The sequence below is a fragment of the Nycticebus coucang genome, chromosome 8, assembly GCF_027406575.1.
Source record: "Nycticebus coucang isolate mNycCou1 chromosome 8, mNycCou1.pri, whole genome shotgun sequence".
NCBI classification, from domain to species: Eukaryota; Metazoa; Chordata; class Mammalia; order Primates; family Lorisidae; genus Nycticebus; species Nycticebus coucang.
In genome coordinates, this window is record NC_069787.1 from 49,285,556 (window position 1) to 49,311,142 (window position 25,587).

Genomic DNA, 25,587 nt, shown 5'->3' on the forward strand with positions numbered 1-25,587 from the left:
TTTCTTCTGTGGGGCATCCCCTGATCTGGAGTAGGGACAGGGAGGTCTCACAGACATGCACTTCATAAGTTGATGGCTGGTCAGGAGGAGCAGGGTGGGCATCTGCTCAAAGCTGACACCTGCAAAGGGCTGCTGAGTTTGCTCTGGGGGTCAGGGTGCATTGCTTTCAGCCCTGCTGGGTGACACTAGGCCCATTTCCTCACTTATTCACCCTAAAATCCCTGACATGGGAAGAGAGATTCATAGACATCAGGCAAGGGACATCCTTGGCTGGACTCTGTTCTGTATCTGGCACTATGCCCAGGGCTACAAGTGCAGAGATGAAAGGTGCTAAGGTCACTGAGCTGGCCTCCAAAGGGAACAGAGGGAGAAATAAACATCATACACCGTGGGGACCAGCACTGTGTCACCCTGGATGTCAGGAAATGTGAGGGCTGCCCGGCCCATCCAGGAGCTTGGGGGCTCCCCCAGGAGAAGGAACTCCCACCAGCTCAGCCCCTCTGGGCCTCTTGTGGATTAGGCAGGGTTCAGACACAGGCAAGTCAGGTCTATCGAACCGCCTGCTGTGCGGGAACCCTTGTGTGAAGCCTTCACAACCTCCCTCGGTGGGAGGGCCAAGTCCTCGTCCTCATGTTTTACTCACTGACCCTCACTGAGCACTCACTACCTCCCAAAATGCTTTCTACACCCACTCTACTCATTAACTCAGTAATTCTCACCACAGCCTATAAGATAGCTATCATCTCAGTCCCATTTCACAGGTGAGGAACTTGAGGCCCAGAGCTGCTGTGTGTCAGATCTGGACGCGGTCTTGGGGATGGCGTGGAGCTGAGCCCGTGTGCTCCACACTGCACATGCCACGGCCACCTCCCTCCTCACTTGGGAAGAGAGATTCACAGACACCAGGCAAGGGGCAGATTCCACCCCAGAACCATGTGCGAGGAGGCCTCGGAATCTAACACACCAAAGACCACTGTCCCGGATATGGGTATCTGTGGGGAGTTCAAGGGAACTGGAGTGGACAAGAAGAGCCCCTCTGTCCTGACCCCTGTTGGAAACATTTCGAAGCCTTTGGAGCCCACATTATTGCCTTGGTCACGACAGCCAGGCAGGTCAGCACACTTTAAAGCCTGCCAATCACTGTCCATGTGAACATGTGGCTGTCAGCACCCACTGTCCCCTGCAGGGGAGGCTCTGCTCCTCTACATCAGTTCCTGCTGTCAGCCAGAAAGTCACAGGCAGAGGGAGGCATGCCAAAAGCTATTCTGAACAATTGGGGTTTTCTTAGGAATTCATCAGAGCAAATGAATAATTCACCTCGAGGGAGGAGATGGAAGGAGGTATGGGAGGGGCAGGGTCCCGGCTCACCTTGAAGAGCAGGTAGGCAGCGATGGTGATCCTGGCACTCAGGTGGACTTGGCCATGCCGTAGTTCACCAGGAGTGTGCTAGAGCCCTGGCCTCGGCTCTCACCTTGATGCCACTGCAGTGCTTAGAGCCCGGTGGCAGCCTCCCTGCACCAAAAAGGAGAACTACATGGTCACCGTGAACTTGCCCTTGGTGAACAAGGCACGGCAGGCTGAGGGTCCCTCTTTCATTCTAGGCTTGATAGGAAATCTAGTGATTTTAACAATCATTTTTAATTTAAATATACTTCACTAGAATATACAACTTGCACTTTTTGTTTATTTTATACAACTTCCTTTTTTTTTTTTTTTTTGCCACATATTGAACACACCCTGTATCCAGCACTCAGATCAGGAAACAGATTATCAGCACCACAAGGTCTCCTGGAGACCCATCTGATATCTAGCCTGTCCCCTAGGGAAACCCCTACCTTGACTTCTACCATCAAAAGCCTAATGTTGCCTGATGCTATAGTTAAACTCTTCCATACCTGGCTTCCTCGGCTCCACATCGTTCACGAGCTTCCTCATCTGTCACACATTGCAGGTCCCTATGCACATTTCCATATATCACACCATTGTATGGACACAGGGCAGTAGACTGACCCATGCTGCTGTGCACATTTCCGTTCCTTCCAGTCTGAGGCTCAGATCCACGGGACTGATAAGAACATCCAGGCGCCTTCCTTTCCGAGGGCACGCTTAGGAGTTTCTGTTGGGTGTCTCCCCAATAGTGAGTCTTCTAGGCCATTGAGCATGCGTTATTATTGCAAAATAACTCTCTCAAAGTGGCTCCACCAATGGATACTGCTCCTAACAGTTGCCCTATATCCTTGCCTTTGTTTTCCATCAATGCCTTAATGACATTTTTAAAACATTCTTTTGATTCTGAAAAAACACACATGACATAGTATCTCCACCTTGCTCCTTTTCCATGTACAGTTCAGAAGTGTGAAGGACACTCACACCGTGTGCTACTGTCACCACCATTTCTCTGTACAACTCTTTTTGTTCAAACTGAAGCTCTGTACCCAGTAAACAGTAACTCCTTAATTCCCACCACTCTCCCTGCAGCAGCCCTGCCCTACAATGCAAGGAGTCCTTCTGGTTGGATAGAAAAGACACTAGATAGGAACTCAAGAGCTTGATAAAGAAATAAACATGTCTGGTAAGGCAAATACACCATTTTACATTCCCTCCTCCACCAGTGCACAAGAGTTCCACTTTCTCCACATCTTCACCAACACTTACTGACTTCCGTTGCTGTTTGGATAGGAGCCATCCTAAGGAGTGTAAAGCAGTTTCTCCTTGTGGTTCTGCTTTGCAGTACTCTGATGCTTAGTGCTGTTAAGCATCTATTCATGAGCATCTTGGCCATTTGTGTACCACCTTTGAAGGAATATTTGTTCAAGTCCTTCGGCCACTGTTTCATTAGGTTATTTTTTTTTATTGTTGTAAACATAGGCGTTCTCTAAATATTTTCCATGTGAACCTATTATCCGGTATGATTTGAAGGTATTTTCTTTTGAAGCACACTCTGTTGGATATTGGACTCTCGGTAGACAGACCTTCCCCCTCACCCCATGATTTTGAATATTTCAACCCATCGATATCCAGCCTCCGAGGTTGTTGGTGACAAATCTGATGTTGATCATGTGGAAAAATGATGATGAGAGTCATCATCCTCACAGCTCCTTGACGTTAACAATGGAATTTATTGTGTATCGCACACCCCAAAACACTTCTGCATCGTATCGTGATGACAGCTATTTATGGCATCTTTCTGACCACAACCCAATTTTAAAGAAAAAACATTGAACACTTCCCATATAGACATGATGAGGTCTCTAAAAACCTAAAGTTAGTATATATTTTCAAATGATAAGTGATAAGGCCACTGAAATGTTGCACGGTTTTAAGTTCTAATAAACCAAATATCAATCTCTATAATCCAGGTAAACAAGAAGCCCTTGTTTCAGTTTCAAGGTGAAAATGTTTTTGTGCTCATAAAGGGAAAACAAAAAAGAAAGAAAGAAGGAAAGAAATAAAGAAAGAAAAAAAGAAAGAAAGAAAGAAAGAAACCCACTCTGTGTTATCCCCATCCCTGATTGGTCCATTTCCCCCTGCCTCTGACCTCATAGAGAGCCACTGAGGCTGAAACCTATATAAACCCCTGTCTGGGCCTGTGTCTTTGGTCGTTACAGCCCAGGAAGCTCTTTTGGTGACCTGCGGACTAGACCTCAGATAGCGTGTTTCCTTGATGGTAGTTCTTGCAGTTATCCCAGTGAGTAGTTTAGTATAGCGGAGACAGTATTTTTAGCGTAGTGTTATTTGTTTTCTTAGCATAAGTTGACATATTATTTTTATCCTAGTTAGCTTTCATTAGTAGTGTTAGTCTATTTAGTGCCCCAGTTAGTATAGTTTGTTAGTGTTTTTAGCATAGTGTTAGTTGTTTTTGTTGATTCCTTATTTAGCGTAGCTTATCTAGCATAGTGCTAGAGTAGTCAGGCTCCCCATGGCACCTGGGGTGGCCTCCGTGTCTCTGGACAAGGAGGTCCTCCAGGACTATGAGTTCTTGAAGACCCTTGGCCGGGGCAGCTTCGGTGAGGTGAAGCTGGCTCGGCACCTTCCAACCGGGACCAAGGTGGCGGTGAAGATCATCAGCAAACACCGTGCTTGTGCCTCTTCGGAGCCTGAGATCATGAAGTGCTTGGACCATCCCAACATCATTAAGCTGCTGGAGGTCATAGAGGGTAAGGATCGGGTGTACCTCATCATGGAACATGCAGGTGGTGGTGACCTGGCTAACAGAATAGACACATCTGGCCAGATGGAGGAGGGGGAGGCCCGAGCCATATTCTTGCAGATACTGAAAGCCGTGGAGTACCTTCACGAAGAGGGCGTCTTGCACAGGGATCTGAAGCTTGACAACGTATTATTGGACTCCCAAAAGAATGTGAAATTAGCTGACTTTGGCTTGGCCACAACGTTCATCGAAGTTGAGATGTTCACGAGCTGTTGTGGCACCCCTGCGTTTTGGGCCCCAGAGATTTTCCTGCTGCAGCCCTACAAAGGACCAGAGGCAGAAATCTGGAGCCTTGGTGTCATCCTCTATACGATGGCCGCTGGGACCATCCCATTTTTCGGACGGGATTCAGAGGAACTGGGAAGGTCAGTCTTAAATAGCACCTATACGACACCTGCTTTCACTACCCCCGAATTAAAATCGTTTCTCCAAAAGATCCTAAACCCTGACCCCAGCAAGAGGCCCACCCTCCGTCAGATGATGGAAGACCCCTGGATCCAGGCTGCACATGACAGCCAGAGGCCACGCACGGCTGTGACAGACATGCCAGCAGAGACTGCCACTCCGCCAACTCCTAGTCCCACTTGTGCCCCTCAGCCTGGTCCGGTGTCCTCTCCCTCCCCCAGCACCAGCCACCTTAGGGGAGGCCCAGCGGGAGACGTAGGAGCTCAGGCCAGTCCCGGACAAGAGCACTCCCTCCCGGCGGCTGGGCAGGTGGTGGTAGTGGAAGAGGACAGCACTGAAGCGGTCCAGGGCCGGCGGGGGTGCGCGAGGAAGATTGCCAGTTTCTTTTGTAAGATGTTCTGCCTCCCGCTGGCCCAGAAGTTCCGCCGCGGCAACAAGGTGGTGCCTGTGACCAGCCTGGAGACCTGAGGCCCAGACCAGCCAGGGTGAGGCGGCCAAGCTTTCTCCTTTCATGTCATACAGTTTTAGAGCATTTTCAATAAACTGACATTGACATTATATCTTTCTCTGTGTGTACACGGGTGGGGCACAAGGTGAAGTTCAGGTGCGTGCAGAATGGAGACATAAAGCTAACACCCCCATCCCTGCAGGCAGATGCAGCTTGCTGTCAGAGATGTGTCGCCTCCGAAGAGCTGACCTCATTGATTGTGACACGGATGGTGGGCGACATAGGCAGGGATAGGGTGTTGGGGGTGGTCACAGGGAACCAAGTTTCAGAAGTCCGGACACCCCAGTGGAAAGGGGCCTTGAGGGAACTGCCAAGCTCACAGCAACACCGGAGTCTCTGGGCTGTGTGCAGGCCAGAGACGTACACCCCATGCGTGGCCTCCCCACACTGATGTCACTTGGTTAACTTTTTCAGAAGGAACAGTGGACACTTAGGTTCTATTGGCCTGTGTCCACAGCCTGTGTTGCACAGCAGGGTGACCAGGTTTAGGAAAATGTAGGGCACATTTCCAATTACCCGAGAGCCCACTTCAAATGTCTCCTTGGAGGGCAAGAAGGCCCTGAGCTCCCAGGATCCGGAAAGATGGTGTGGGAGGTCGGCCAGGCAAGGACTCCCAACTGGGTGGGGGGGCCAGACAAGCAGCCTGAGAGGAGTGAGTGGGAGCATGGCCTGGCTTCCTACCCCTGACCATGGGACAACCATTGTGGCTGGACTGTGACTCCTGGGCATTGGTCTCCTCACTGCCCTTCTCTCCCTTTTCTTCCATGGTTGTGGGGCAGGCAAGAGGGTTCTTAGTCATCCCACTCCCATTTCTTCCCAATCAGTACAAATAAATGTCAATCCAGAAAGCTGAGTCCTGGGTATTTTGCTGTTTTCAGTCCTCCCTGAGCAGCGGGGGCTGTACACACCCTGGTGTAGGCTGCAGGAGGAGCTTAGTACTTGAAGTGAATGAGAAACACTCACTGGAATGGGGCCTGGAGGGAACTACCAAGGTCACCCCAACAGCCACACAGGAGTCTTTGGGCGGTGTGCAGGGCCGGGATGCACACATGCGTGGGTGGCCTCCCAACCCTGATGTCACTGGTTAACATCTTCATCAGGAACAATGGGGACTTGAGGTCTCCCTGGCCTGTGTTGATTATCCTAAGTAGGATAACAAAGTCATGTGAACCAGACTGTTTAGGGAGTCAGATAGTGACATGGCTGTGGTCCCCAAAGTGCCCTAGGGGACCACTTGTCCTGCTGTGTTCTGACTAAATAGTGTTAACACTTGAACTTTTCTTTGTGATATTTCCTCCTTTTTATTACTGTAGCACAAGTGGGTCCCTCTAAGAGGTCTGAGCCAGGCATGGGCCTTTGCTCCCACACAGCACCGTTCCTCTGTGTTCAGTCTTTTCTTTGCAAAAACACATTTCCACATTCACAACCTGTTTTGCCTCTCTTTTTATCTTTTTTTTCAAATCCATACACTGAATCAACTTTGAAACAACCTCTAACTTAGTATACATATATTTCCTCACTAGGGGCATGTTTATTGCCTTTTTCATAACACTTCCTCCTCCTTGGTTCACCCCATCTGCCAAACCATGTGCATCCAGACTCCCAGACTTTCCCTCACCAGTAACATTGAAGTGCAGGGAAGACCCTAAGAAAGAACATTCTCAATTCTCCTTTACAGAAATAGGTATGTGAATTAGCATGGACTTGTAATAAAAAAGCTTAAGAAATTAGCCTAGGCCTGGGAGGTATTAGCTTCCAGAAAAACACATTTGCTAATAGAAATCAAGGATGCAGCTGGAAGCTTATGTGTGACCCTTTGCTTTCTGTTTTTCCTGACACTTTGCAAATGAAGGTAATGCTAATCACTTCTGTCTACCATTGAGTTGTTTGAACCTAATATGCTGACTTAGCACAAATAAGGCGGATGAGTGAGGGCAAGGTTTGGATGTTACTCACAGAGGATCTACCTATCAAACAAGCTGCTGAGGGAAATGCATAAAATTGAAATTAGTTGGGGTTATCTGTGGACTCAAGCTATGTGTACATTCCTGTAACCCGTGGTTGATAAATCCATTTGTTGAACAAATATTTATTGAGCATCTATTATGTACTTGGACTCAGAAATGTGGAATCCTAGGAATGTGGCAGTGAATGAAACAGACATGGTCTTCCTAAGGCTTTCTGTTTACTTTTAAACAGGGGCATTCAATGAATAATTACACAAACATTTTGTTACAACTTATTAAGTGATATAGAAGTTGAAAAGAGAATGTTTGGAGAATTTGGTGTCTTCATGCAAGAGAAGATAATTCAGAGTGGCTAGAGAGATAGTGAGGAGAAGGGCCACCTCTGTATTTTCCTCGAATAGCATACCATATGGCCCTCACTAGCAGAGTATAGAAAAATCTGAAGACATTATCTCTGTTTTATGTATATTTATCCAATTTATTAACCCGTGACCTAAGAAATCAGGCATTCACACTAGGAAGACCTACACAATTAGACACACGAGCACCTTCATCAATACATACAACTCAGATGATCTGGCTGCTCCCACCCAACCAATGATAGCAGAAATTGTCCTACTTATCACGGATCACAGCGAGACACATCCAGTGTTATACACCAACTTCCAGTCAGGAGACATAACAATGAGCCATTTTGTTGCCTACCCTTCCTAGGCATTCCAGTTGCTCAGGAGGCAGTCTAGTGGGGAGTCCCCCGTACCCCATCCTGAACTGACATTTTGTCAGACATTGGGGTAGGGAAGCCCTGAAACCTAGCAGAGAACTTCTATGTTTCCATCTTCCCTTCCCCCTCTCAGTTAGCAAAGCACTAAAGGTCAAACCCAGCCAAGTCAGAATTAGTGTGGCGAGAAAACAAACGCAGAGGCTTGCCCAGGAAAGACCCAACACGGTGATACAAATTTTGCAATATCCAGAGGACAGATTTCTAGTTCGGGGGTAGGGCAGCTGGGAAGCACCAGACAAACAGGGAGCAGAACTTAAGCAGAGAAGCTGTGGAGCTTGTCATTTACCTTCCTCCTGGCAGGGGGAGGGGAGGGAGGAGAGAGACAGAGGTTCTGCCAGTTTAGGGATGGCACACAGGGAAACAGGAATCAGGATGCCATAAAGACCAGGCTGTTCAGCCTCCTTCAACAAACGGGAAAAGGTGGCCTGGTTTGAGAGTCGCCTGTCCTGGAGGAACCCCCTCAGCCTTCCCTGGCTTCCCTCTGCCCAGGTCCCAGGGTCCACGCCCTCTACACCTGCAGGTCATTGTTGTTCCCTGTTACAGCTGTCTCAAGGGCTGCTCATAATTGTCTTGGGCTGCGATTGTAATTGAGGCCCAATTTGTCTAAAAAGACTCTTCGTAGCAATGACATTTGAACCTGTGAGACAAGCAGAATTTGGTGGCTGACTAATTGTCCTTTCCCAACTACATAATAACGTGGGGTATAATGCATCCTGCTGAGGCTCCCATCAATGCCACAGCTATACAATGAGATGGCAGGGTTACCCAGGGTTCTTCGTGTGTGATTTGGAGGGGATGAGTGGGATTCAGTGTGGAACCCTGCCACTTTAGGCCTTTTCCTTTACGAACATGGCCACTGGGATCTGGACGCCCCCCCTTAGCCTTCCCATGATCGAGGGACACTCCGTGCATAATAACCATGAATTACCCATTTGAGACAGGGCCACCAGTGCTTCAGGCCTTTCCCCTCCTCACCTTTGGTCCTGTGGGGTCTGGTGTGACAGGAGTCTCTGGGCCATTTACAAAGTGGTGATGCACACACCCCTGATGTCACCTGGTTAACATCTTCACTAGGAACAATGGGGATTTGAGTTCTTGCTGGCCTGTGTTCATTATCCAGAGTAGGGTAACAATGTTGTGTGAAGCAGACCGTTTAGTGTGTCAGAGAGTGACATGGGTGTGGTGTCCAGAGTGTGTTACTGGCCACTTTTCCCTCTATGTTGTCTGAAGAGTATAACAGTTGAACTTTCCTCTGTGATGTTTTCTCTTTTTTATCACATTGATATGTAAGTGTTCTTCTCAGACGCTGAGTGAGGTGTGGGCCTCCAGCCAGCTGGAGGTAAAAGGGTGCTTCTGGGCCAAACAGACATCCTAGGGGTCAAAGGCAGGATGGATCCTGGGAAACCACAGTCCAGAGGAATGGCAGGTGGTGGGAAGAATGGCTTTCATAAGACAAGTTACACCTTCTCAGGGCCCTGGTATTTCCATGACAGGTATAGATCTGTGGTTTCAGACACTCCTGAATCAGCTGCCTCTTGAGGTCCTAAGAATTCTCAGGAATGTGTGGGAAGGCCCCAGCCCTGTTGCATGGACTGGCCCTATGGTGTGAGCAGTCTTTAACATGCAGCGGCCCTGACCACTATAACAGTGAGGGAGATGACTCTCCTGTACCCCAAGAGTGCAGGACCAGGGGAAGCAAAAAGGATCTGAGGACATGGTGGGAGTCTTGTGGGCCCACTTTGTCCCCCAGAGTGGAATTCCTTGTGCCTGACAGCCCAATTAGTGGTCACCCAGTGTTGTTGCCCTTAAATCCCCCCCTGGCTCTCACCCCTTCAGGGCAAGTCCCAGTTCCTCAGTCGACTTTCAGGTCGCTCCGTGTTCTAGCCCCTGTTGAATTTTCTCCCTCCCCAGCCCACCCTTTCCACTACACACACCGAGTCTTCCGGTTTGCCACAAAGTCATCACACCTCCTGCCTCTGCCCCTGTGGGTTCCTTGCTGTTCAGCCCACATGCCGGCCATCTGGCCAACGCCCACTGTGCTGCCAGAGATGGATCAGACACAGATGCCCACACTGTGAAGACCTTGCTGCCCAGCTGGGAAGATGAGACAGGGACCTAACTAGCTACATACAGCCACCTGTTCACAGGTATAAAAAATGGACATGCACAGCCCCGCCCATGGTCACCTATTGTTGAGGCATCAGGGCAGCTTCTGAAGGAGGTGGGTCTGGGGGTTCCTCCACAGGAACAGTCCAGGAGGTATTCTGGGCAGAAGGAAGCCAAGATGGATAGGAGCCCCAGGGCAAAGGTGGCAACAATCCCAGACTTTAGACCACCTCCCCTCATTACTCAGACAACCCCCGCATGGGTGCATTTTGCTCCAGGCCTACACACTTTATCCATCCCCCAGGAGGGTCCTGATGACTGGACATTCTGCTGATGAGACCTTCTCTCTGCTGCTGCTTCAGGCTGGGCTGGGTGCTCCAGTGGCAACCTCTCATGTCCCTCATTATTTCCACGCTTGGGTTTATGGAGAGTAAATGGTGGCAATCAGGCCCTAAATTAAATCATTAATTTATTAGGTAACTTGGCTTAAGTCAGTCACAACAGTGCTGGGTACCGAGTATTTTCTCCATAAACACTACTTGTCACTCATCCCCCTTCCACCTAGACAAAGACCTAAGAAGTTACCGCCTTCAAGAAATATTACACTGTAGGGTGGCACCTGTGGCTCAGTGAATGGGGCGCCGGCCCCATATACCGAGGGTGGCGGGTTCAAACCCAGCCCTGGCTGAATTGCAACCAAAAAATAGCTGGGCATTGTGGCAGGTGCCTGTAATCCCAGCTGTTTGGGAGGCTGAGGCAGGAGAATCACAGAAGCCCAAGAGCTAGAGGTTGCTGTGAGTCCTGTGACATCATGGCACTCTACTGAAGGCGGTAAAGTAAGACTCTGTCTCTACAAAAAAAAAAGAAATATTACACTGTAAAAAATTATAAACAGAAGAGAAACAAAAATACTAATTATGTAACCTAAAATACATAATAAAATCCTCAGGTGAGGTCATATGTATGTTTTTTTTCTTTTAACCTCAGGTATAATTACAAGTAATCCACCAACCTCTTTCCCACCCAAAATAAAGAGCTAGAGAGTATGCAGATGGCAGAAAAATTGGAGCGCAAAGGATTTAAATATCACATACTTGTTTTGAATGCAACACAACCACCAAACAGCAAATATACCCTGTGACTCCTATGTGCTGATGTTTGGTTCCCAGGTTTTACTCTGTATGTGCACTTCCTATAGTACATTTTGTTGACTTGTCTCATATAATCTCTTGTGTAATTCCCTTTGAAAAGGAATTCTGTTGCCAAACAACTTTGAGAAATGATTCATAATATATATGTCCCTCAGAGAGTCATAATACACAGTGCAATGCTGAGGACTCTGAGAAGTTCTATAATAAAGGAAAATGGTTGAATGCATTTAACCAAGTTTATTTAAAAAGTGGACATGCTATGTTGCATATCTTTTGATAGTAGAACTTCTGGGAGTATCGCCCTAAAGCACGCAGCAAGGTACTAATGGAGACATAGGGAGGAAGGAAGGCAGCACATTTAATCATCACCACAGCCTCAAACGGTAGATATCACTGCCTTTTTAAGAGTTAAGAGTCAGGCTCAGAGAGGTAGAATGTCTATTTCAGTGCTGGTGACCAGCTGGAAAATGATGGCGTTATGAATTGATGTCTTCTTCCTGGCTCTAGGAAGTTGTTGTTCAGTCCAGTTCTCTCCACTCATTCTAAAAATTTCTTTCAAGTTACTTGAAAGCCTGGTTTTCTGCAGGACTTTCCCCATGTCTCCAGCCATACCTGCTACCCAAGCACCCTCCTCTTGTTCTTCACTCCATTCTAATTCCCTGGTTGTCACTTTTCTTATCTATTGCTATTCGTTTTGATTTCCAGAGTTCCCATATCTAAGTTGTAAAGAACTTAACAGCAATAAGTATTAAAAACTATTATAAAAGAAGACTGCTACACACACAAAGTAAAAGAAGTTCATGAACCACAATACATCGGCAACTGAGAATAATACTGGTAGAACCATTATGTCTTTTAAGTGTTACTGTAGGCCACACATGTCAGCATCTTAAGGAATGGGCTATATGAACAGTATTTAGTACCACTTTGATGCCAAGTATATCTCTGCTGGTTCATCACCACAACGACGTGCTATTTTCAAATAATCGAATGAATGAGGCAGTACAGGGTTAGTAATGACATATTCATGTATACACGTTACATATATGTATGTGTGCACACATAATTATATGCATATGTGTATTTATGCTATGTATTAAATACACTAACACATACATGCATGCATATACACTTAATTACATGGGGATGTACTGTCATGCTACATTTACATGTACATCTTTGTGTGCGTTTAAATTTTTGAGTTGCTTTTACATTGAGAGTTAAGTAAAAGTGTTTTTTTTTTTGTTTGTTTGTTTGTTTGTTTTGGTCAGACTGCCTGGCTTTTATTTCTGATTCTCCATTCACTATGAATGCAGCAAGTTCCTTGAACTTGCTGTATTTGCTTTCTGTTACTGCTATGGCACAAACTTAGTGGCTTACCTAAACACAACATGGATCAGTCAAAACCAAGGTTTGAGCAAGGCTGCATTCCTCCTGGTGGCTTTAGAGAAAAAACTGTTTTCTTCCCTTTTCAGGCTGCTGGTGGGGTGACCACCTTCTTTAGATTGCGGCCCCTTCTCCATCTTCAGTGGCCAACTGCTCTTTTTCACTGCACTTCACTCTGACTTTTCTTGAACCACAATAAATCGGCAACTGTCTCATTTCCACCTTTGATGATCCTTGTGAGTACATTGGGCCTACCTAGATTATCCAAGATACTTTCCCTGCAGCAAGATCCATAATTTAATCACATCCTTATAGTCCCTTTTGTCATGTGAGGTAACATATTCACAGGTTCTGAGGATCAGAGTATAGACACATTGCAGGGCCATTATTCTCCTAAGATGTTCCCTTGTCAAAATGATGGAGCCTTCATACCAGGATTTCTGTTTAAGAGAATTGTGGTAACTGAGACTGTATCTGATACTCATTATTAGAAGAAAGAGATGAAATTAAACACATTTTTGTGGAACATGTTTAGAACAAGGCTATGGAAAAATTTAAACCTATTCTTTTTTTTTTTTAGAGATAGAGTCTCACTTTGTCACCCTCGGTAGAGTGCCATGGCATCACACCTCCAGCTCTTGGGCTTAGGCAATTCTCTTGCCTCAGCCTCCTGAGTAGCTGGGACTATAGGCGCCCGTCACACACCGGCTATTTTTTGTTACAGTTTGGCCAGGGCTGGGTTTGAACCCGCCACCCCCTATATGGGGCTGGCACCCTACTCACTGAGCCATGGACACTGCCCATTAAAGCTATTCTTAATGTAAGCTATTCTTAATTGGGACCAAACAATATAGGTGATTAGAAAATACGTTCTCATTGTTGTTAATCAGAAAAGTTTGTATTGCTGAAAACAGAAAAGAGATTTTTTGTTAATCTCTTTGAGGGACTGAAAGTCCACTTCATCTCATGATGCCAATAAAGTCAATTAGTAGCTTTTGCCTGCAGAGCCCTGTTAAGAAGGAATCTGCAGGTCAGCAGGAGGCAGAGTCAGGCCTGCCAGTTCTTGCCCCCTTCATTCCACTGGATTGATGAAAATAGGTGGCGGCTCATTATTTTCTGTTCTGTAATAACCTGAGAAAAACTATCTACTGGTTTGGAGGTATAAAGAGTGTAGCAAAACTTTAAATTGAGTACTGTGGAAAGAAGTCTTTAAGAAAAGATGCAAGTATTGATCATTAACTCATTGATTAACTCTGCCTTTGGTAATTAATTTGTATTTATTTTATTCAATATTTATTATATATTACTGATTTGCCTCAAAATAAATTCCTGTCCAACCTCCAGGCCTATGGGCCACATGTTGATTTTGTGAGAATGTCTTTTGCTTCTTTGTGGTATTGGATATCACAAAATTTATAGATGACTCTTTTTTAGATAATCAGCTTTCATTACTGTGTGTGTGTTTCATAGACACCCTGACAGTTTCCCTTATACCAGGCAATGTACTAGGCATACACTGATCAACCCAAAGCAATATGACTTCTCTCCTCAATGAGCTTGTTCTTTATTGGAAATTATAGGAATTAATTGAATAATAAAACAAATAAATGAAAAAAACTCTAGCTGTGATAAGTGCTAAGGAAGAAATCTATTGGAGCAAGGGCAGAATGAAAGAGGAAAGTTGTACCTAATTACCATTAATAACAATTATCTAGGTGAAGGTCCAAGAACAGATGGGTAAGGGCAAAACAAAGTTTCAGGAGGATGTAGTAGCAGCATGTGCAAAGGCCCTGCAGTGATGTGGATGGAGGGGAATGAAGTTTTCTTGGGCTGGAACATAAAAAGCCAATAGTAGAGTGATACCTGATGAGTTTTTAGAGTTTTTAAAAGAGAGGCTAAGTAATAGAGATAAGTCAAGAAATGTTCTTAGAAGAGTGGAAAAATGATACAGGGGTGAAAGGTGATTACTTGAGAAAGTGGGTTTCATTGACAGAGCCTCTTTTCTTATAGCTCTTTAACTCCTGCAACCTAGATCTTCTCTATTACTTCTCTCCTCTTGTCTTACTGGGTCTCCTGACCCACACCATGAGGGATACCATACCGTGTGTGGAAGTCACAGGGTCCTTCAAGTTGCCAGTCTGGTGGAGGAAGATCTATTTTCCACAAGCAAAGCCAGGACTCTATAAAGGCTTCATGAGTGAATCTTTTTTCATCTTAAGATTGGGTTCTTGGTTACCATTAAATGCTGCACTAATGACCTGTTATGAGGTAAACAGGCTTTTGTGGGCGGTGGACAGGACTGTGTTCAGTGATACCTCTACTTAAAAAAGTGAATGTGTCTCCCAACAATGAAATGACAGCAGTTTATTCATAAACTGGTGACTGTACCTTGAGTGAGTCATATTTTATCCTGTTTGGAATTATTAGTCAGGGAACAGCTAGAATTATCCCCACCAAGAACCCTCCCAACTCTGTAACTCAAGGGTGCTGACGGCCAAGACTGTGCAGGTAGGTCAGAGGGTAAGAGGAATCCACATAGGAGAAAAAGTTAAGCATCGATGTTGGCAAAAAAAAAATGCCTAAATCATTTTACTTTTAGCTATTAACCTGTCTTCTGGACAGAGCAGGCAGTAGTACTGAGATTTCATTTGCCTTAATATGTAAGTTTACAGAAAAGATTGGCCTCTTTAATTGTCACAAAGACAATTATATACTACAAATCCCAGGAAATAATTTATGTGAAATCACTTTTCATAAAATCATAAAATGTTTATCAGCTTGCCCAAGATAAACTAATATAAGTATTGTGTTGATAACACGCTGTTTTTCTTCCTATTTCAAAGTGTGTTTTTTATAAATATTAGGAAAACAATGTTCAGACAAACAGGAGTATTTAACATTACAAATCTATATTCTTGTATTTTGGTTCTCTTGGTTCTAAAATGTACAGAAATTAAATTTCTTTCTTTCCCTCTCTGCCTTCTTGCCTGCTTAGGTATTTCTCAAGGGCCTACCATGTTCCCAGCATAATCATCAGTGATGGAGAATTCATAATCCCCAATTCATTTGCCATCATGTGAGGGACTCAGGAAAATAAATCAACAATTGGAAAATCAAGTGCCAAGTGCTCCAATAGAGATACATCAGGGAGCTCTGGGGAGTGAGGTAAAGGCAGGCTCTGTCTGAGGGGGGTGGGCACAGCACAAGTCTCTGCAGGGCAGTGACTGGCATTGGTAACCAAAGATGCTGCTCCCTAGGCAAAGGAACCAGAGCATCCATGCAGGACAAAGGAACATAAGCAGAAGGCTAAAGGCCCAAAAGAAAAATGCCAGGCAAATAATTTAAATATTTGAAGCTTAGTGATTCAGTAGTTGATCATTTTTTAACGAAATCAAAGATAAAAAATGAAGAAAACAAAACCTGTTGAAATCTTATGTTAGAATTGGTTTAAATCTAAGCAGTCTTTTTGTTCTGGATTGATCAATATTCAATCTTAATTGCCCAATATATTAATAATATGAGAATGAAGTTTTCTGGGTCTTTAAAAAAAATTTTAAATATTTTTTAAATTGACACATAAAATTATATTTATCGTGTACAACATAATGTTTTAAAGAATACATATGCTGTGGAATGAGGACATCTACCTAATTAACATATGCTCTCCTTCTAGCTGTTCCTTCTGCAGTCACTTTTATGAAGTGAATACTTTACACACATTCTTTTTGACACTTTTAAGAATAAGTTTTGTTAACTACAGTCACTCTATTATACAACTTATCTCCCAAACTTGTTCCTCTTATCTGAAACCTCCTGTCCCTTGATCAACATCTTCCCTATCCTTCCTCCTTTCCCCACAACCAGCCTAGTTCCTGGTAACTATCGCTCTACTCTCTGCTTCCAAGAGATCAATGTTTTTAGATTTTGTGTGTGGTGAGATCATGTGGTATTTGTTTTTGTATGTGTCTGGATTGTTCCATTTAACATTATGTCCAACAGGTTCAGCTACTTACGTTGTCACAAATTACAAGACTTTCTTCCGCAGAGGCAGCTGAAGCTTCTGCGGTGAGAAGGAGTCTGAGGTCGTCCAGTTCCGAGTACAGGGCCCAGCAGCGATGCAGTCTAATCAGGCACGTCCCTCAGCTTGCGCGTGTCCGCGGTGACCGACATTTCGCGAGGTCCCCCTGAGGTGGTTTGGTTCTGAGCTCCCCCAGAGTGGCCCAGGGGAGAGAGGGGCGACACACGCACTAGGTGGTTTCCTAGGAGTTCAAAGAGGCCGGGTGGAGCCCAGCTGTGCCTAACCGAGCCAATTTGGGTCAAAGTGGGTGGAGGAGGGCTGAGCCAGATGGAGCAAACTACTGGATCCCGCCCCGCTGGGGGAACTGGTGACCCGCCTTTTTCCACGTGCTGAAGACAGCGGACTCGTGCACGTGGGCGGGGTGGACGCAGCCATAACCTGGAGCCCACAGGGGCCAGTGGAACCGAACAGAGTGGAGGCGGGGCCGGACGGAGCCGATCCAAGGCCGGTGGGCGGGGCGAGCCGTTGGAGCGGGAGCGCGCGCGGCAGAGCTCGGCGGTGGAGCCCAACTGGCCAGAGGAGGCAGAACGGTTGGCGGCTGGAGGCTGTGGGAGTTGGAGTTGATAGAGGTGTGGCATGGCTGGAAATATTTTACTATCCTCTGTTTGGGACTCAACGGGAAAGCAGGACTCCTGGGTCCAGTGCAGATGTAACCTCAGAGGAGCGTCTTTTCCACTGGCGCCTCAGTTTCTCCCTTTACCGAGTTAGGGCAGTGGAGGGAGGCAGAGGAGGCTGGTGGCGCCGCCTTTCTTAGGCCCCCACGCCTGGGTGGACTTCTCAGACCCTCCAGTGGGATGGGATGGTCAGTCTTCCCTTAGGGTCGCCAAGTTCAGTTCAGGGTGTAGGGGTTGGTGGGAGGGGGTCCAGTGGGGAGTGTTCTGGGGAAAATCAGTGTGGACATTTTGCTCTTCAGGATGATAAGCGTTGCTTGTGTTTATTCACAGAGCGTTTCCCGGTGCTTCACGTGGCAGATGCCACATTTGCAGGTCCAGAGAGGTGATGTGAGGCACTGGCGCAGGTGAAGCCTGAGCAGAACCCCAAAGCTGGAACTTCGGCTTATTTACTGTGAGCGGGTGGCGGGGCCCTGGGCCGGGCAGGAGGAGTCAGCGGGCCGGTCTGTGTCCTGCCAGGGCAGCCTCGCTGAGCTTCAGTGTTTTAACGTTTAAGGTGAAGAAAGTGGCGCCTGCCGCCCAAGCGAGTGTGCAATTCACAGGCAACCTTTGAATTAAAGGCTTGGGGGATAGATGAGGTAGGAAATCTGTACTTTGACAGTTTTACCATGTAGTCTTATATACGCAGAATAAGGATTCTTTTCCCCAGTGTAATATTTTTGTTTCGTTTATTGAATATCAAATGGCAATATGAGGCTGGTTTAATCTCTAGGTTTTCTATTCTGTTTCGTATGTCCATGTCTCTATTTTTGTGCCAATGGCATACTGTTTTGATCACTGTGGACTTATAACCTGAGGTCTGGTAAAGTGATCCCTTTGGCTTTGTTTTATTACTAAGAATTGGTTTAGTAATAAAAATTGGCTATACGGGTTTTTTTCTGGGTCGATACAAAACTAAGAACTGTTTTTTTCCAGTACTTCGAAGTATGGTGTTGGTATTTTGATGAGGATTGCATTAAATCTGTAGATTGTTTCGGGTAGAATAGACATTTTAACAACGTTGATTCTTTCCAGCCAAGAGCATGGTATATATTCTTCCATTTGGTAACATCTTCTGCTATTTTTTTTTTTTTTAGGATTTCATAATTCTCTTTGGAGAGATCCTTATCCCCTTTGTTAGGTGTATTCCCAGGTATTTTATTTTCTTTGAAGCTACTATAAAGGGTATTATGTCCCTGATTTGCTCCTTAACTTGACTGTTACTGGGATATACAAAGGCTACATTTGTGGACATTGATTTTTACCCTGAGCTGTTACTGTATTTCTTGGTCACTAATAGGAGTCTCTGAAGTTTTCTAAGTATAAGATCATATTGTCAGCAAAGAGAGTTTGGCCTCCTCTGCCCCTATTTGGATGCCCTTAATAGCCTTCTCTTGCCTGATTGCATTGGCTAGAACGTCTAGCACTATGTTAAATAGCAGTGGTGATGGTGGACATCCTTGTCTGGTTCTGTAAGTGGAGAAGTTTTCAGTTTTACTCCATTTAGTGTGATACTGGCTGTAGGTCTGTCATAGATAGCTTCAATCAGGTTAAGAAATGAGCCGTCTTTGCCTATTTTCTTTAGCATTCTTTTTAGAAAAGGATGTTGAATTTTGTTGAATGTTTTTTCCTGTGTCTATTGAAAGGATCATATGGTCTTTGTTTTTGCTTCTATTTATGTGGTGAATTCTGTTTCACATTAAAAAAATTAGTAAGTTCTATTTTTTTAGGGCAGTTCTGAGATTCACAACGTAATCGAATGGAAATCACAGAGTTCCCATATGCCGTACATCACAGCACATTCACAAGCCCTCTGCCTTTGGCATATTACTGCAGAGTGGTGTATCCTGCCTCAGAGTGGTACACTTGTTACATTCCAAGAACCTATATTGATACATCATTATTACCAAAGGTCCATAGTTCACATTAGGGTTCACTCTTGCTGTTGTAGTTGTGTGAGTTTTGACAAATGTATAATGTTGTGTATCTGCTATTGCAATATTATATAGAATAGTTTCATTATCCTAAAAATCCTCTATGATCCATCTCTTTATTCCCGCCTCCCTCATCCTCTAGAAGACCACTGATTTTTTTACTGTATTCATAGTTTTTTCATTTGTGAAATATAATAGAAATCATACAGTCTGTAGCCTTTTCAGATTGGCTTCTTTCCCTTAGTAATATGCATTTAATGTTTCTCCTGTCTTTTCATGGATTGATGGCTCAAATAATATTCTATTCCTTGTATGTTCCACAGTTTATTTATCCATACACATACTGTTGAGCATTTTGGCTGCTTCCAAGTTTTGGCAATCATGAATAAAACCACTATAATATAAATAAAGCAGTTTTAAACATCGGTTTGTTTTTAATGCATTTGGGTAAACATCAGTGAGCACAAGTGCTAAATTACATGTAGTAAAACTATGTTTAATTTTCTAAGAACCTGCTAAACTGTTTTGTAATGTGGCTATACCATTTTAATTCCCCACCAGCAATGAATGGGAATCTTGTTGCTTTTTATCTGCTCTGTCATTTGATGCTGTGTTTGGTGGTTTTGCATTCTAAGAAGTGTGTAGAGGTGTTTCATTGACCTTTTTTTGTATGTTGTTTTAATTTAAGTTTCCCTGGGGACATGTTATGTTGAATATGTTCACATATGCTTACTTGCCATACGTGTACCTTCTTTGGGTGTCTAATCAAGTCCTTTGCCCATTTATTAATTACATTGTTCATTTTCATATTGTTGCGTTTTATGAGTTCTTTATATATTTTGGATAATGGAATTTTATCAGATATATCTTTTGCAAATATTTTCTTCTGGTCTGTGGTTTGTCTTCATAGGGTAAATTTTAATTTTAATGAAGTCTATTTTACCCAATTATACCCAAGGTCATCTAGGTTTTCTCCTATTTGATCTTGTGGGAGTTTTGGAATATTGTATTTTACATACATCTAGATCTTTTTTATTTATTTTTATTTTTGTGAGATGGGGTTTTGATGGATTGGCTGACCTCGACCTCCTGGGCTTACATGATCCTCCTGCCTCAGCCTTCTGACTAGTTGTACCACCTTGCCCACCACCTACATTTAGTTCTGTTATCCCTTGTGAGTTACTGTTTGTGAGGGTTTAAGGTCTGTGTCTAGATTCATTTTTTTCTTTCTTTCTTTCTTTTCTTTTTTTTTTTGGCCTGTGACGTACAATTTGTTCAAGCACTGTTTGTTGAAAAGATGATCTTTGCTCCATTGTACTGCTTTTGCTTCTTTGAGAAAGATCAGTTGACTGTATTTATATAGATCTATTTCTAGACTTAATGTTCTATTCTGTTCATCTGTCTATTCCTTACCAAAGCTGTACTGTCTTGATTGATGTTTATTTACAATAATCTTGAAGTCAGGTAGTCTCCATCTTATGACTTTATTCTGCTTCAACATTGATCCAGCTATTCTTGGTCTTTTATCTCTTTATATACACTTTAGAATCAATTTGTTGATACTTGAAAAATAGCTTGCTGGGATCTTAAATGGGATATTGCAATGAATCTATAGATCACTTTGGAAATAACTAATATTAAAAATATTACATCTTCTTATTCATGAAGATAGAATATCTTTTCATTTATTTCATTCTTTGATATCTTTGATCCAAGTTTTGTAGTTTTCCTCACATAATTTGTATACATATTTTGTTAGACTCATACCCATTTTATTTTAGGAAGTGCTATTACAAATGTTAATATGTTTTTTTGGGGGGGGTTGTTTGTTTTGAGACACTTTGTCTCACATTGTCACCCTTGGTAGGGTGCTGTGGCATCACAGCTCACAGCAACCTCAAACTCTTGGGCCTAAGCGATTCTCCTGCCTCAACCTCCTAAGTAGCTGGGACTACAGGCACCCGCCACAATACCCAGCTATTTTTTTGTTGCAGTTGTCATTGTTATTTAGCAGGCCTGGGCCGGGCTCAAACCTGTCAGCCTCCATGTATGTGGCCAGTGCCCTACCCACTGAGCTACAGGTGCCGCCCTATTAATATGTTTTTAACGTCAAGTTTTACTTGTTCGTTCCTAGTAAATAGGAAAGCAATTTGTTATATGTATATTACTTAGTTGTAGGGTTTTTGTTGTTGTTGATTCTTTTAGATTTTCTACATAGACAGTCATGTCATCTGTGAATAAAGACAGTCTTTTTTCATCATTCCCAAATATGTGTACCTTTAAGTTCCTTTTCTTGTCTCATGGATTCTCTAGGACGTCCAGTGTGATGTTGAAAAGCAGGGGTAAGAGGGGACATTCTTTCCATAATCGTAATCTTGCAGAAAATCTTCTAATTTCTCACCATTAATTGTGATGCTAACTATAGGATTTTTGTAGATGTTGTTTATCTAGTCAATGCTAGTCTGTATTACTAGTTTACTGAGAATGTTTATTGTGAATGGGTATTGTATTTTGTCAAAAGCTTTTCCTTCATCTGTCTGTAAGATCACGTGATTTTTGTTCTTTAGCCTGTTGATGTGTTTGATTACATAGCCTTGCCTGTCTGGGATAAACCCTATTGGGTCATGGTATATCATTCCTTTTATGCATCATTCAATCTGATTTGCTAGTATTTTGTTCTGTATTTTTGTTTCTGCCTTCATGAAAAATATTGGTCTTTGGTTGTCTTGTAATGTCTTTGTCATTGGAAGTATTCTTTTTGCTTCTATCTTCTGAAAGAGATTGTTGATAATTAGTACAAATTTTTCCTTTAAAACGTGATAGAATTCATCAGTAAACCAGGTGCTTGACCAGGTGCTTTCTGTTTAGGTAGGGAATTTAATTTCTTTTTAATTATCAATTTAATTTCTTTAATGGATAAAAGCTTACTGAGATTGTTTTTCTTATGTGAGTTTTGCTATACAAGGTGTCTTTAGGAATCAGTGCCCTTCATTTAGGTTATCAAATTTGTGGTCATAGACCAGTTTATAATATTTCTTTATTATCCTTTTAATAGATTGTGTTTTAACTTTATTTGTTTCAAAAATATTTTTAAATTTATCTTAATATTTCTCCTTTTTATTTTTATTTTTATTTATTTTATTTATTTTTTTTTTTTGTAGAGACAGAGTCTCACTGTACCGCCCTCGGGTAGAGTGCCGTGGCATCTCACGGCTCACAGCAACCTCTAACTCTTGGGCTTACGCGATTCTCTTGCCTCAGCCTCCCGAGTAGCTGGGACTACAGGTGCCCGCCACAACGCCCGGCTATTTTTTGTTGCAGTTTGGCCGGGGCCGGGTTTGAACCCACCACCCTTGGCATATGGGGCTGGCGCTATACTCACTGAGCCACAGGCGCCGCCCCTCCTTTTTATTTTTAATTAACACATAATCATGGTACATATTTATCAGGTATAATGTGATGTTTGTGATGTTTCAATACATGTAAACATTGTGTAGTAATAAAATATGGGTGTTTGGTATATCCATTACATACATACTTATTTCCTTGTGGTGATAGCATTCAAAATCCTATCAAGTTTTCTGAAAGATCCAATACAATATTGTTAAGTATAACTAATAACAATACCAGAATTTATTCCTCTTACCTAACTGTAACATGGTTGACCAATCTCTCCCCATCCAGCCTTTCTACCTTCCCTCCCTATTAATACATTTATGTGTGTATTAATTAGTTGTAGGGTTTTTGTTGTTGTTAATTCTCCCAGCCTCCCAGGTTGTAGTAACCACTATTTTACTCTCTACTATGGGATTGTATTTTATTTTACTCTCTACTATGGGATTGTATGTTGTTTTTTTTTTGAGATTTCTTCTTTGACCTATGTTATTTAGCATTGTATGATTTAATCCCACTAATTTTGTGATTTTCCAGCTATTTATCTAGTATACTTTCATTAACTGAGAGCAGATATTGTATGATTTCTATTCTTTAAATTTGTTAAGATGTGGTGAATTGTCCAGAATATGGGCTGTGTTGCTAAATGTTCCATGTTAACTTGAAGAGGGTGTAAATGCTGTTGTTGGATGTAATAGTCTACAGCTGTGGTGCTTTTGAGTTCAGTTATATCCTTACTGACTTTCTGCCTGCTAGATCTGTACATTTCTAACGGAATGTTATTGAAATCTCCAACTTAATGCCATATTCATTTATCTTTCCTTGCAGCTTTATCAGTTTATGCCTCACGTATTTTGATGCTCCATTGTTGGGTGCACACACAACAAGGATTATCCTGTTTTCTTGGAGTAAAGAACTATGATCAGTATGTACAACTCCTCTTTGTCTCTCATGACAACATTGGAGGGGAACCAGAAAATCATTATGTCCGACCAACATGACCAAGATAGGGTAGAAAAGGGAGGTCACTAGGAAAGATCTGGGAAGAGGCAAAAACTGCTTAGGTCTTTGCCTACATGGAAGGAGAACAAATGACAACTAGTGTTTATGGAGAGCCCTTGAGGCCGAAACCTATATAAGCCTCTGTCTGGGCCTGGGTCTTTGGTCGTTACATCCGAGGAAGCTCTTTTGGTGACCTGTGAACTTGACTTCAGATAATGTGTTTCCTTGATCGTAATTCTTACAGTTATCCCAGTGAGTAGTTTAGCATAGGGTAGATAGTATTCTTAGTGTTGTGTTATTTTTTTTAGCATAAATTCACATATTATTTTTATCCTAGTTAGGTTTCATTAGTAGTGTTAGCCTATTTAGTGCCCCAGTTAGTATAGTTTAAGTGTTCCTAGCATAGTAAGTATTAGTTGTTGTTGTTGATTATTTATTTAGTGTAGCTTATCTAGCGTAGTGCTAGAGTAGTCAGGCTCCCCATGGCACCTGACTGGGGACACTGGGGTGGCCTCTGTGTCTCTGGACAAGGAGGTCCTCCAGGACTATGAGTTCTTGAAGACCCTTGGCCGGGGCAGCTTCGGCGAGGTGAAGCTGGCTCGGCACCTTCCAACCGGGACCAAGGTGATGGTGAAGATCATCAGCAAACACCGTGCTTGTGCGTCTTTGGAGCCTGAGATCATGAACTCCTTGGATCATCTCAACATCATTAAGCTGGTGGAGGAGGTTATAGCGGGTAAGGATCTGTTATACCTAATAATGGAACATGCAGGTGGTAGTGACCTGGCTGACAGAATAGACACATCTGGCCAGATGGAGGAAGGGGAGGCCCGAGCCATATTCTTGCAGATCCTGAAAGCCGTGGAGTACGGCCCTCATGAAGAGGGCATCTTGCATCCCCCGTGGGGATCTGAAGCTTGACAACATTTTATTGGATTCACAAAATAATGTGAAACTAGCTGACTTTGGCTTGGCCACAACCTTCACCGAAGTTGAGACATTCACAAAATTTTGTGGCACACCTGGGTATTTGGCCCCAGATGTTCTCCTACGGGAGAACTACAAAGGACTAGAGGCAGAAATCTGGAGCCTTGGCTTCATACTCTATACAGTGGCTGCCAGGACCACTCCATTTTTCAGAAGGGACTCGAAGGAACTAAAAAGGTCAGTCTTAAACACCACCTATATGACACCTGCTTTCACTACCCCCAAATTAAAATCCTTTATCCAAAAGATCCTAAACCCTGACCCCAGCAAGAGCCCCACCCTCCACCAGATGATGGAAGACCCCTGGATGTCTGGGCAAGACAGCTGGAGGCCACACACAATAGCGACAGATAACCCACCAGAGACCGCCACTGCACCAATTCCCAGTCCCAGTTGTGCTCGCCAGCCTGGTCCAGTTTCCTCTCCCTCCCCCAGCACCAGCAGACTTAGGGGAGGCCCAGAAGGAGACATGGGAGCTCAGGCAAGTCCCAGACAAGACCACGTCCTCCCGGGTGGGCCGGTAGTGGAGGAGGACAGCACTAAAGTGGTCCAGGGCCGGCGGGGGTGCACTAGGAGGATTGCGAATATTTTTGCAAAGTGTTCTGCCTCCTGCTGGCCCAGAAGATCTGCCAGCTGAACAAGGTGGTGCCTGTAACCAGCCTGGAGACCTGAGGCCCAGACAAGCCAGTGTGGGATGGCCAAGTTCCTCCTTTCATGTCTTACATTTTTATTGGATTTTCAATAAAGAAATTGAAATTGAAATTGTATTATTTTTTGTGTGTACATGTATGGGGTGCAAGGTAAAGTTCAGGTGTGTGTGGAATGGAGACATAAAGGTAACAGCCTCATCCCCGCAGGCAGATGCAGCATGCTGTCACTGAATTGTCACCTCTGAAGAACTCACCTCATAGAAATAGTTTGATTGTGACATGGGTCAGGGGAGCGGCACAGGGAGGAATTGGGGGGCAGTTGGTCACAGGGAACAAAGTTTCCTAAGGAAGAAGCGCCTGGCGTCTGTTGCACAGC

General features: G+C 43.9%; 1 long non-coding RNA gene across 1 annotated transcript; it reads left to right on the forward strand.

The window, feature by feature from the left end:
* The first annotated feature begins 17,088 nt into the window (after positions 1–17,088).
* On the forward strand, positions 17,089–25,312 carry LOC128591230 (uncharacterized). The gene is made up of 3 exons (XR_008381551.1): positions 17,089–17,164; positions 17,540–17,660; positions 23,401–25,312. It is a non-coding gene; the product is annotated as an uncharacterized LOC128591230 (long non-coding RNA).
* Positions 25,313–25,587: the final 275 nt, after the last annotated feature.